The following is a 14,642-nucleotide window of genomic DNA, read 5'->3' on the forward strand; positions in this document are numbered from 1 at the left end:
TAAGCTTTTACAAAAATCCAAAATACAGTACATATTTTATGACACGACAGATTCAAACAATATTACATGTGGGCTTATCGCTCTAAAGGCAGAAAAATATAAAAAGAAGTAAGGAATAGAACTTTTGGTGGACCCTATCAAATTTGAGATTACAGTACGAGGATTTATTGAGAAAAGTTTACAGTTTGTTTAGGAGATAAGATAGCCTGCCCTTTGGTGTAATCTGCCAAATTGAAGAGTAAAGTGCGAGAATTTATTGCAAAATCCTTACAAATTTGTTTGGAAGACTAGATAAGATGATCTGGGTGTATGTTAACTGATTGGTGCGTTTGGTAAGGCAAAGTTATGAGAGCTGGCTATATTTGAGTAAGTAACAGCTGAAGAGTAATTGAAGGTGTTTTGGGGCTGCCACTACCAAGATTTGTAAATGTAGTCACTACACTTGAATAAATATTTCTCTACGACGCTGCCGGGGCCCAGTGAAGAAAACTCCGCTTAACATGAAATAAACGCTTACCGGAACAGAAAATCCTGGCTATGATATCCTCTTCTTTATATGAAAATACCCTCCGATCTGTTCCAGAGGCTGACTTGGTTAAGGACCCACAATCAAATAGTTCGTGGTAACGAACTGTAGTAAGGAGCAACCCGGCTCAATAGTAACCGAAACTCTAAAATATGGAATTTTGATACCAATAGTTACATAAAAAGAATGGAATTTTAATTTTTAAATATATAAGTTTAATCAAGATTAGTCTTACCCATCAAAACTTACGAGCCTGAGAAAATTTGCCTCATTTTAGAAAATAGGCAAAAACACCCCCTAAAAGTCATAAGATCTTAACGAAAATCACACCACCAGATTCAACGTATCAGAGAACCTTATTGTAGAAGTTTCAAGCCCCTATCTACAAAAATGTGGAATTTCACATTTTTTGCCAGAAGACAAATCAAGGATGCGTGTTTATTTGTTTTTTTTTTTGTTCTTTTTTCCCAGGGGTGATCGGATCGACTCAGTGGTCCTAGAATGTCGCAAAAGGGCTCATTTTAACGAAAATTAAAAGTTCTAGTACCCTTTTCAAGGGACCAAAAATTGGAGGGCACCTAGGCCCCCTCCCACGCTTTTTTTTTCCGCAAAATTACCGGATCAAAATTATGAGATAGACATTTTATTCACCATAGTCGAAAAACCTAATAACTATGTCTTTGGGGACGACTTACTCCCCCGCAGCTCCCGTAGGAGGGGCTGCAAGTTACAAACTTTGACATGTGTTTACATACAGTAATGGTTACTGGGAATTGTACAGACGTTTTATGGGGGATTTTTTGGTTTGGGGGGAAGAGTTGAGGGGAGAGGGTTACAAGGGAGGATCTTTCCATGGAGGAACTTCTCATGGGGGAAGAAACTTTCAATGGAGGGGACGCAGGATTTTCTAGCATTATTTAAAAAAAAAAAATGAAAAAATAAATACGAAAAGTTTTTTCTACTGAAAGTGAGAAGCAGCATTAAAACTTAAAACGAACATAAATTATTACGCATATGAGGGGTTTACCTCCTCGTATTACCTCGTTCTTTACGCTAAAGTATTTTTAGTAATTTCAACTATTTATTCTACGGCCTTTGTGATTCAGGGGTCATTCTTAAGGAATTAGCTTTAATGTAAAGAGCGAGGTATAGACGAGGGGCGAGCCCCCTCATATGTGAGATAAAAACATACGAATATAGAAGTTCGCTACGTAATTTAATTCGTAAGATACGTATATTTTTTACTAATAAAAATGTTCATAAAAAAGTAATCAAAAATTGGAGGGCAACTAGGCCTCCTCCCTTGTTCCTTTTTTCTCAAAATCTATCGATTAAAACTATGAAAACGCCATTTAGTTCCAAAAAAATTATATGCAAATTTCGTTTTAATTATTTATGTGCGGAGAGCCGAGATCAAAACATGTATTAATTAAAAAACGTCCAGAAATTAAACAAAAGAACAAACAAGTTTTTTTTAAATGAAAGTAAGGAGCGACATTAAAACTTAAGACGAACAGAAATTATTCTGTATATGAAAGGGGCTTATCCTCCTCAACGCCCCACTCTTTACGCTAAAGTTTTTACTGTTTTAAAATGTAGAGTTAAGAGAAAGAGTTTTGGAATGGTTTTGGAATGGCTATTTGTTGTCGTAGAAACTTCAAAAATGCTCATTCATTGGAAACTGAAAAGGCTAGTGCCCGTTTTAATAGTCGAAAGTAATTGGAGGGTAACTAGCCCCCATCCACGCCCACCATTTTCCCAATTACATCCAATCAAAATTTTAAGATCGTCATTTTGTTCAACGTAGCTGAAAGGTCTGAAAATTATGTCTTTAAGGATGAATCCCTCCCCAAGGCCCCCAGGGCAAGGGTTGTAAGTTATTCCCTGGGAGCAGATAAGGTATATACATAAAGGATGATCGTATAGACCTCGGACGGGGCTCAATGGATTGGTAATTAGAAGTTCTGGCACCATTTTTAAGATTCACAATGATCAGAATTAGGTTACTTCATCCCCCCTTTGACACCTCAACACATCTGATAGATATTTTGAAATGGATTTTTCTGTCGTAGGAACTTTAAAAAGGCTCACTTGATTGGAAATTGAAAAGGCTGGTATCGTTTTTAATTGTCCAAAGTGATTGGAGGGCAACTAGCACCCTTCCCACGCCCAACATTTCCCCAAACACATCCAGTCAAAATTTTGAGATCCTCATTTTGTTTAGTATAATTTAAAGGTCCGTAAATTTTTTCTTTAAGAAAGACAAATTCCCAAAAGCCCTCAGGGCAAGGGTTATAAGTTACGCCCTGGGGCATAAAAGGTACACATAGAAAGGTTGATCATGTAAAATTCAAAGGGGGGTCATTGCATTGGTGACCGAAGGCACTACTGCTCTTTTTAAGATTGAGAGTGAACGGAGAGTGGATACCCCTCCCCTTCACACCTCTTACTTTCCTGAAATGCATCTGATAGAAATTCTGAGATGGCCATTAGAAATTCCGAGGTGGTCATTTCTTGTCGTAAAAGCCTCGAAAAGAGCTCCTTCGATTTGACATTGAAAGGTCTGGTACCCCTTTTAATCATCAAAATGTTTGGAGGGCAACTAACAACCCTTCCACGCCCACCATTTCCCAAGAAAACACATCCAATCAAAAGTTTGAGATAGTCATTTTGTTCAACCTAATTAAAAGGTCCATAAATTATGTCTTTGAGGATCAACCCCCCCCCCAGCCCTCAGGGCAAGGGTTGTAGGTTATAGCCTAGTTGCATATAAGATAAATCTAGAAAGGGTGGTCGTTTAAACTCGGAGGGGGGCTTATTGGATTGGTAATCAGAATTTCTAGTGTTCTTTTCAAGATTTAGAGTGAACGAAGGGTAGATACCCCCTCCCCTCACATCCTCTGATTTTCACGATCACAATCGTATTTTCAAGGGTTTCAAGTTGTGCCCAGGGGGCGCATAAGGCTTATACAGAAAGGGTAGTAAGAAGTTCTAGTGTCATTTTCAAGATTGAGAATGATCAAAGGCTGGATACCTTCAAAACCTCGGATTTTCCCAAAAGCATCTGGTAAAATTTCGATTTGAAATTGAAAGGGCTGGTGCCCTTTTTATTAGTCAAAAGTGATTGGAGGGTAAAAAAAACCCCACACTCTCTCCCATTCCTACGTCCATCAATTCCCAAAACACAACAAATCAAAATTTTGAGATAGCCATTTTGTTCAGTGTAGTTGAAAGGTCAGGAAATTATGTCTTTGACAACCCCCATACCTTCTCAAGACCAGAACATAACTTGCACTTTACTGGGAAAAAGGTGACTGTGGATTGTAAGTTTAGTATCCCTATACTGACATGTATTCCTTAAAGTTTTAATAATTTTTATTTATGAAAGTTAACAAATCTAAAACATTTTAAACGTATTTTGTCTTCAATGTTGTTAGATGAAAGGTTTTCTTTGATAGAAATTTTGATATGACCATTTGTTGTCGTAGAAACTTCAAAAAGAGCTGATTTGGTTGGAAATTGAAATGGTTAGTGCTCATTTTAATAATTGAAAGTGATTCGAGTGCAACTGATCCCCCTCCCATGCCCACCATTTTCCAAAACACATTCAATCAAAATTTTGAGATAGCCATTTTTTCAAAGTAATTGAAAATTACTTTGTTAAAAATTAATTTGTTGTCAAATTTGTTGAAAATTAAACCTTTTTAAGATTCAGAGTAATCGAAGGGTGGATAACCCCTGTGGCCTTTTGTTGTCGTAGAAATTTTGAAAACAGCTAATTCGATTGGAAATTGAAATGACCAGTGCTCTTTTTTATAGTCAAAGGTATTGGAGGGCATCTAACCCTCCTACCACGCCCACCATTTACCCAAAAACATCACATCAAAAGCTTGAGATTTTGTTCAACGGAATTAAAAACACCGGAAATTATGTCTTTGAGGAAGACACCCTCCCCCCCCCCCAAGACCTGAAGGCAAGGTGAGTTATGACCTTCGGGGATATAAGTTATATAATTAAGGTATATATCTTTGACAACCCCCACACCTTCTCAAGACCAGAACGTAATTTGCACTTTACTGGAAAAAAAAATGTCTGTAGATTGTCAGTTTAGTATACATATGCTAATGTATATTCCTTAAAGTTTTAATATTTTTTTGTTTATTAAAGTTTAAAAAGTTTAAAGACTTTAAACGTACTTTGTTAATTTAAATCATACAATAAATAACCAATTCAAACTCAAAATAAGTAAATATTTATATGATTAGGACTGATCACCCCCATGCCTTCTCAAGACCAAAACATAATTCGCACTTTACTGCAAAAACAATTAAACGATTTCACATTGCTTTTACTTGTTTAAAATGTTTTTACTAGATATATGAAGGGGGAAGCCCCCCACCCTTTGCGCTCCAACTATAGCACAAGTGTGTGGTACCCTTTTTAAGAGTAACAAAAGATTGAAGGGCAAGACTCCTTTCTCTCACGGACATTCAATTTCTAAACGCATCAAGTGAAAATTTTGAGACTGCCATTTTGTTCAGCATAGTAGAACGGAACAGCAACCATGTCTTTAGGGACATTCCATTATGTCTATAATGGACATGTCTATTATGTCTATTATGTCTATCTATGTCTTAGGGACATTCAGTTTGTCTTTAGGGACAAACTCCCCACAATGATGCAATTGGTCCATTACGCTTTAAAACTAAATTCTGCTCTAAAGGTACTGTGTTTATGGTTGCCAATAAGACACCTCTGCAATATATCGAGACCGACTGGGGTTCTTAAGGTGAAACTTTTGGGGATACTACTATCACTACTTCAGCTCTTACAATCTAAATAAATAAAAAGAGTGTAAATGTATCCAGGTTTTCAAAGAGATAGAATCTTTTGGGAGTGATATTAATTTTAATTTTTCAGGTCATTCTCAGAAGCTATAAAATTAAATTAAAAATACTGTTTGTGTCAGGAATAAAAATTGTTGAAAAGTTTCTCCAACATACAAATAGCAACCAATACTATGGATTCTTATTGAAGAAAACTGAAAAGATATACAATATTATTTCTTTACTGAAAACGAAATACGTTTGAAATGTTTTCACCTTTTTTACTTTATAAATGAAGATTACCAAACTTTAAGGAAGAAATGTCAGTATATGTCAATTAAAAGTTACAATCAATGGTCATTTGCTTTTTTCTTCTTTTTTTTTTTTTAGTAAAGCCCAAATTGTGTTCAGGCCTTGAGAAGGCAAAGAGGTTATAAGCCTTACTCATTATAATTTTTACTCGTTTTGAGTTAGACTCGGCTACTTATTTTAATTCCTGTACGTTTTCAGTTTCATTTACTTATTGATAGTGAGTTGTGTTAGTTTTAAGCTTTGAAAATTATTTAACTTTATTTGTGCTCATTGTTGGTTTAATGGAGCTCATTACTTTTCTTTGAAAAATCTGTCTTGTGGAAAAAGTTTTTTAAATCAATTTTTATACAGACCTTGGTCCTTCATATAGAGGGAGTTGCCACAGTATCTCCAAAAGAGGTTCATTGGAAATTGAAAATTTTAGCGTCAATTTTAATAGTCAAAAGTGATTGAAAGGCAGCCAGCCACCCCCCCCCCCCCACCTCCCACACCCATTGTTTTCGCAAACTCATTCAATCAAAATTTGAGGTAACTATTTTGTTCAACGTGGTTGAAAGGTTCATCAAGTGTGACTTTGACGATGAGACCCCTCGCTCCATGTCCTCAGGGCAAAAGTTGTAGGTTACATCCTGGGGAAATATAAGGTTTATGTAGAAAGTATTTTCGTGCAAACTTTGGAGGGGGCTCATTGGATTGGAAATAAGAAGTTCTACATCCGGATGCAGTTCTACACTGCGTTCGGTCGGAATTTAAAATAAGAAATCTGAACTACGAGGTCCTTCTAAATAAAAGATTTGATTAAGATCCGATCACTTCTTCGTAAGTTAAAAACACCAAATTTTTTTTTAGAATTAACCCATTAAAAAATTTACATTTTAATGAAAAAAATGACTGCCAATTGTCAGTTTAACATACATATTCTGATATTTATTCCTAAAAGTTTTAATAGCTTTGTATTTATTAAAGTCGAAAAAGTGAAAATATTTAAAATGTATTGTTATTTCAGTAAAGTAAAAGTTATATTCTGGTTTTGAGAAGGCATGGATGTTGTCTGTCCACCTCATATTAGTTTTTTTCTCGTTTTGAGTTTCAGTCGTTTTTTCAGTTAATTAAATAAAAAAAAACAAATTATTTTAACGGAAAGTAAGGAGCGACATTAAACCGAACAGAAATTACTCCGTATATGAAAGGGGCTTTTCCTCCTCAACGCCCCGCTCTTTACGCTAAAGTTTGACCCTTTCTCTTAACTCTACTTTTAAAACAGTAAGAAACTTTAGCGTAAAGAGCGGGGTGTTGAGGAAGAAAAGCCCCTATCATATACGGAGTAATTTCTGTTCGTTTTAAGTTTTAATGTCGCTCCTTACTTTCCGTTAAAAAAAATTGTTTTTTTTTATTTAATTTTTGGAGGTTTATGAATTAATGCATGTTTTGATCTTGGCTCTCCGCACATAAATAATTAAATCGAAATTTGCATATTAATTAATTGCAATTAATCGGAAGATTTTTAGCAAAAAGAAGCGAGGGAGGAGGCCTAGTTGCCCTCCAAGTTTTTGATTACTTAAAAAAGCAACTAGAACTTTAAATTTTTTACAAACATTTTCATTGGTAAAAATATACGTAACTTACGAATTAATTTACGTAACGAATCTCTATATTCGTATGTTTTTATTGCGTATATGAGGGGGTTCAACCCTCGTCGATACCTCGCTCTTTACACTAAAGCTTAGATTTTGTCCCAATTCCTTAAGAATGACCACTGAATCACAAAGGCCGTAGAATAAATAGTTGAAATGACTAAAAATACTTTAGCGTAAAGAGTGAGGTATAACGAGGAGGTAAACCCCTCATATGCGTAATAATTTTTGTTCGTTTTAAGTTTTAATGCTGCTCCTTACTTTCAGTAGAAAAAACTTTTCATATTTATTTTTTCATTGTGTTTTTTCAAGTAAAGCTAGAAAATCCTGCGCCCTCTTCATTGAAATTCTCTTCCCCCATGACAAGTCTCTCTGTGGAAATATCCTCCCACGTAACCCTTCACCCCTCAACTCTCCCCCTAAACCAAAAAGATCCCCCTGAAAACGTCTGTACACTTCCCAGTAACCATTACTATATGTAATCACAGGTCAAAGTTTATAACTTGCAGCCCATCTCCCCCCATCCCAGCGGGGGAGTAAGTCGTCCAAAAAGACATAGTTATAAGGTTTTTAGACTATGGTAAATAAAATGGCTATCTCAGAATTTTGAATTGGTGACTTTGGGGAAAAAATGAGCGTGGGAGGGGGCCTAGATGCCCTCCAATTTCTTTGGTCACTTTAAAAGGGAACTAGAACTTTTAATTTCCGTAAGAAATAGCCCTCTCGCAAGATTCTGGGACCACTCAGTCGATACGATCACCCCTGGGAAAAAAAAAAAAAAAAAAAAAAAAAAAACACGCATCAGTGATCTATTTTCTGGCAAAAAATACGAGATTCCACATTTTTGTAGATAGGAGCTTGAAACTTCTACAATAAGGTTCTCTTATACGATGAATCTGATGGTGTGATTTTGTTTAATATTGTATGACTCTTAGGTGGTGTTTCCCCCTTTTTTTCTAAAATGAGGCAAATTTTCTCAGGCTCTTAGCTTTTGATAGGTATAACTGATCTTGATGAAACTTGTATATTTAAAATCAGCATCAAAATGCGATTCTTTTGATGTAACTATTCTTATCAAAATTCTATTTTTTAGAGTTTCGGTTACTATTGAGCCGGGTCGCTCCTTATTACGGTTCGTTACCACGAACTGTTTGATTCATTGTAATTTCTGTTCTTTTTTAGTTTCATTTATTTATTGAGGCTGATTTGTGGTAGTTTCACACTTGAAAGTTATTTGACTTTATATCTGCTCATTTGGTTTGGTTAATTAAGAAAATATTTACTTTTCTTTGAAAAACTCGTTTTGTGGAATAAGTTTTTTAAATTAGTCGTATAGAAGAAACAGGGGAAACACACATAAAAATCTGATTTTTTTTTGGGTTCTATGCTAAGGTGTTTTGACTTTTTTTTTATTATTTTATCCATGTAAATATTTTCCTTCACCTGTTTAAGATCATTTTTTATTGGAAGGTTCACCCATTTATCAACCTGTTTGTTTCATTTTAGAGATATGTTTGATAGGACTAGAGGACAAACCAGCTCCAAGCTGATTTCAGGAAAATTTTCACCTGTCTTTTATATATCGTATCTTTTCAATAGCCTACAAGAGGCCCTTCGTTGAAAAGGGTGCAAAATCCCTTGGAGCCATAGATATTATGTTATACATGGGAGCATATTTTAAGATGCTATTGTCATATTGATTAAATTGGCTATCTTCAAATTTCGGTTTTAAATTTTTTTTAGCTACAAGAGCGTATGAAGTCAGAACCATTATTAGGGCGAATGGGTGAACGGGATAGTGGCCCAAAACACCGTGGCTTATGGGGAAGAGAGGGGGCTCCATGGCTTGGGAACTCTCCAGTTTGATCTAACTTATAACTTTAATTTGGTTTTCTTTGTTAATATTTAAGTTAACAGGGGGATGTCTTAATTAATTTTGTCCGGGCACCACCAACCGTAGGAACGGCTCTGTTTGGGATACCAAGAGTTAACGGGGAATAGAGTAACTTCTGGTCGTTTTCAGAAATTGGAAAAGGCTTTAAGCTTCAAAACTTCGAAATAACGAGGGGGGATTTTGTATTTCTGTTTTACTCATTGTTCGACAATTGGTAATAATATTGTGTTCATTGCTCAATTTAGCCAATTTTTTTTTAGTCAGTTATCATATATTTTGGAAAAAAAAATAATAGTTCTGTTGATACCTCGGAAACTCATAAAATATTTAGAAGATATAGAACAAAAAAAATTGATAATAGCAATTTTTAGGAAATAAATTATTGACATTAAAAGTCCAAATGGAAATTTAGAGAATAGCCAACCTATGCATTTACAAAATAACTGTGTTACGTATTTCAATATTTATATATTGGAATAAAATTTTAATGTAATTAAAAAAATATAAAAATAGAAATTTACGTTAAATTAAATATAAAAAATGTATTTCTATTTTATATATTTAAATACATAGATATATTTAATTACATTTCTTACCCTTTTGTTAAGTGTTTTATTTCTAGAATAACGTGTTAACAAAATAAATAACAGATTTGTCGTGAATCAACTTATTAAAAGCTTAAGCATAACCAAAAACTTAAAGCAAGCTTCCCTTTTTTTTAGTAAGTATCAAAACGATGCTTGCTATTAGACAGTTATTGAACTTTTTTCTATTCTTTTGAGCAGATGGTATAAAATTAGATAAGGAAACATCGCATAAAATGAGAAACTTTGCCAAAGATAGCCTTAAACAAATATTTATTCCACATGACTGTCTTTCTATCTAGTTGGCATCTAGTTTTTATGTATTTGTCATACGGCTGAAATAGCCTTTTTAATATTTTGCTTAAACATTTCGTCACAAAAAGTAAATAAGATAACTTTACTGAAATAGCTCACTAGTCGTTAAGATGATATTTTTAGTTCATTAAAAAAAAAATCCCCGCTCAGCAAAAGTATTGCTTAAAAATTTCGCCGCAAAAAGTAAATAAAATGACTATAATGAACTAGCTGACAAGTCGTTAAGACGATATTTTTAGTTCCTTTGAAAAAAAAAGTCCCTGCACAGCAAAAGTATTACTTTTAGTGCAACTCGGTGCTGGTTGCTTAAATTTACTGAAAGTAGTTTGTATACTACACAGCGATGTTTTGATTTGTCATAAAGTCAATAGTATTTATTATCTTCCTATTTCGTTGATAACCTTTTGTCACGTCAGCCGTCGAAGTAAAGACCTGTTAAATGATCATTGTCAATTTCCGAATTCTCAATTTTAAGCTCTTGCATGATTTGATACGTTTCTCCGGCAATTTTGTTCTTATCAATCACTAAAGGTGTATCCGATTCAAAGACAAGACCTACGTTCTGCAGAACATTAGGATCAAGTCAACGGTCCGGGTTTGTAGTCGTAGTCCTCAGGTTCAGATTTCTTTATCCTCATACATTGCCTCATCATCTTCTAATAGCGTTGATGTTGACAAAGTCTCGTCATCATCAGGCTTCGATAAGTAGGACTGAGAACTACGAAGAAATTTTTTGTCTTCCTTTCAGCACGTGACTGGAGCTTTATGGATTCCAAATCTTTATTGATTTCTTGCAAATTTAGCCATTCAGTACAAAGTAGGCGCTTTGGATTCTGATCATCAAGCTATGTTTGTTCCTTAAAGTGGGATCTTGGATTACTTTGTGAAATTGCCGTCTGTAAACGTGGAACCCTTACAAACTGCTATCAAATAGTTTGTCTTAACGAACTGTAATTGAAAAGTGACTCGTCACCAGAAAAACCGAAACTCTAAAAAACGGAATTCTAATATAAATAGGTACATCATAACAAACGAATTTTAATACTGATTTCGAATATATATTTTTATCATGTTTAGTCCTGCTCATAGAAAGCTACGAGCCTGAGAGTATTTCCCTTATTTTCAAGAAAAGAGGGAAGCACCCCCTAAAAGTCATAAAATCCTAATGAAAATAACACGATTATATTCAGCGCATCAAATAACCCAACTGTAGATGATTCAAGATCCTATCTACAAAAATGTGGAATTTTGTGATTTTTGCCAGAAAAAAAATCATGAATGTGTTTTTATTTTTTTTCTTTCCAGGGGTGATTGTATCGACCCAGGGGTCTCTGAATAGCTTGAGAGGGCTCATTAGAACGGAAATTAAAACATCTACTGCCCTTTTTAAGTAGCAAAAAAATTGGAGCGCCACTAGGGCCCCACCCACGTTAATGTTTTCTCAAAGTCATTCAATCAAAATTATGAGGTATCAATTTTGTTCAGCATAGTCAAAAATCAAATAACTATGTCTTTGAAGATGAGTTGATCCCCACAGTCACCAGAGGAAGGGTTGCAAGTTGGGAGCTTTGCCCATTGCTTATATACAGTATTGGTTATTGGGAAGTATACAGACATTTTCAGGGAGTATTTTTTCTGATGTGGGGGGGGAGGGTCGAATGGAAAAGGTTACCGCGGAGGATCTTTCCATGGAGGAATGTTTCTTAGGGGAACGGAGTTTCCATGAAGGGGCGTCAGATTTCCGAGAATTATTTTAAAAAACGATCAGAAATTGAGTCAAAAACATTTTCTTTTCAACTGAAAGTAAGAAGCAGCATAAAAACTTAAAATTTACAGAAATTATTACGTATATGAGAGGGCTCGCCCCTCGTCAGTACCTTTCTCTTTATGCTAAAATTATTTAATAATTTCATAAGAGCTATTTATTTTAACTAAACGCAATTGGTTATTCAGGGATATTGTTCTTCAAGAACTAGAACAAAATTCGAACTTTAGCGTAAAGAGCGCAATATTGACGAGGGTGCAAACCGCCTCATATACGTAATGATTTTTCTTCACTTTAAGCTTTTATGTTGCTCCTTGATTTCAGTTGAAGTCCTCCAATCACTTTCAACTATTAAAAAGGGAACTGGAACTTGAAATTTCAAATCAAATGAGCCCCTTTCAAAATTTCTCTGACAACTTCATCTATACGAAGTACCCTGGAATAAAGAATAACAAAAAAAGATAAATAAAATAGGGAATTCATTTTATGCATATCACTCTTTACTTAGCAGTGCTATTATTCTGTCTATGAAATACCGCTCAAATAAAAATAAACACTTCCCTGCTTTGAAATTTTGATGCGTTAATACCTCTTTTATTAAATAAAAGTGGCATTATGTATTCTGACCCTCTTCATGTTAGCCGTTTGGAGGGAGACTGTACCAACTACTACGCTTTGACGTTTGGTGCTCCTGATCCCCAGTTTGATTCAAAAAAAAATTAATCGTAAAAAAACACCCCGAGTCTTGGCTATTCTATTTTTAACATCTTCACTGCTCCCACCGTCTTTATTAATAATGAAATAAAAAAAAACAAGTTTTCTCAACTGAGAGTATGGAGCGACATTAAAAATTAAAGCTAACAGAAATTATTGTGTATAAGAAAAAAGTTGTCTCCTCCTCGACGCACCACTCTTTACGCTAAAGTTTGTTATTTTTTTTTAAAGTAGAATTGCGAGAAAAATTCAAACTTTAGCGTAAAGAGCTGGGAGTTGAGGAGGGGATAACCCCTTTCATATACGGAATAATTTCTAATCGTTTTAAGTTTTAATGTCGCTTCTTACTCTCAGTTGAGAAAGCTTGTTTGTTTTTTTATTAAGTTTCTAAAAGTTTTTGAATTAATGCATGTTTTGATTTTGGCTCGTTGTACATGAATAATTAAAACGAAATTTTCATATATTTTTTTGACTAAATGGCCTTCTCATAGTTTCGACCGGACGATTTTGATAAAAAAGGGCTGGGGGAGGAGACCTACCTGCCCTCTAATTTTCGGTTACTTCAAAGGCAGCTAGAACATTATATTGTTTAACGAACGTATTTTATGAATTAACTTACGTAACGAACTTCTATATTTGTATATTTTTGTTACGTATATAAGAGTATTTATTTCCTCCTCAATAGCTTGCTCTTTACGCTAAAGTATGTTTAGTAAATTCATCTATTTATTCTACGGCCTTTGTGATTCAGGGGTCATTTTTAAAGAACTAGGAAAAAATTTAAGCTTCATTGTAAAGAGAAGGGTATTGAAGAGGGGGTTAACCCCCACATAAACGTAATAAAAATATACATATATAAATGTCCGTTACTTAGCCCTCAGTTAATTCTTAAGTTACCCATATCTATTACTAATAAAAACAATCGTAAAAAAAATTCTAGTTACCTTTCTAAGTCACCAAAAATTGGAGGGCAATTAGGCCTCCTCCACCACTCTTTTTTTACAAAATCGTCCGATTAAAACCATGAAAAGGCCATTTATCCAAAAAAATAAAATTTAAATTTCGTTTTAGTTATTCATGTGTGGCGAGCAAAAATCAAAACATACATTAATTCAAAAACGTTCAGAAATCAATTAAAAAAACAAACAAGATTTTCAACTGAAAGTAAGCAGTGAAATTAAAACTTAAAACGAACAGAAATTATTCTGTACATGAAAGGGGTTGTCCCCTCATCAATGCCCCTCTCTTTAAGCTAAAGTTTCTTATTGCTGCTCCTTACTTCCAGCTGAAAAAACTTTTTTTTGTTTATTTTTCATTGCCTTTTTAAAATAATGCTAGAAAACCCTGTGCCCCCTTCATGGATAATCTCTTTCCTCATGATAAATTTCTCTATGGAAATATCCCCCACGTAAACTTCTCCGCCAAGCCCCCCCCCCTAAACGTGAAGACATCCCTCTGAAAACATCTGCACACTTCCAAATAATCATTACTATATATAAACAATGGCCAAAGTTTGTAACTTGCGGCCCCTCCTCCGGGGACAGTGGGGGATTAAGTTGTCACCAAAGACCTAGTTATTAGGTTTATCAACTACGTTGAGTAAAATGGCTATCTCAAAATTTTCATCCGGTGACATTAGGAAAAAAGAGCGTGGGAGGGTGCCTAGGTACCCTTCAATTTTGGTCACTTAAAAATGGGCACTAGAAGTTTTAATTTCCGTTAGAATGAGCCCTTTTGCGACATTCTAGGATCATTGGGTAGATACGATCACCCCTGAAATAAAAAAAAAAAAAAATAACACGTATCTGTGATCTGTCTTCTGGCAAAAAATACAAATTACCACCTTTTGGTAGGTTGGATTTTTAAACTTCTATAGTAAGGTTATCTGATATCTCGAATCTGACGATATGATTTTCGTTAAGATTCTATGACTCTTAGGGGGTGTTTCAACCTATTTTCTAAAATAGAGCAAATATTCTGAGGCTTGTAACTTTTGATGGGTAAGTAAACTTGATGAAACTTGTATATTTAACATCAGCATGAAAATATATTTCTTTTAATTTGACTATTGG

This window comes from Artemia franciscana, chromosome 15 (genome assembly GCF_032884065.1).
Source record: "Artemia franciscana chromosome 15, ASM3288406v1, whole genome shotgun sequence".
NCBI lineage: Eukaryota > Metazoa > Arthropoda > Branchiopoda > Anostraca > Artemiidae > Artemia > Artemia franciscana.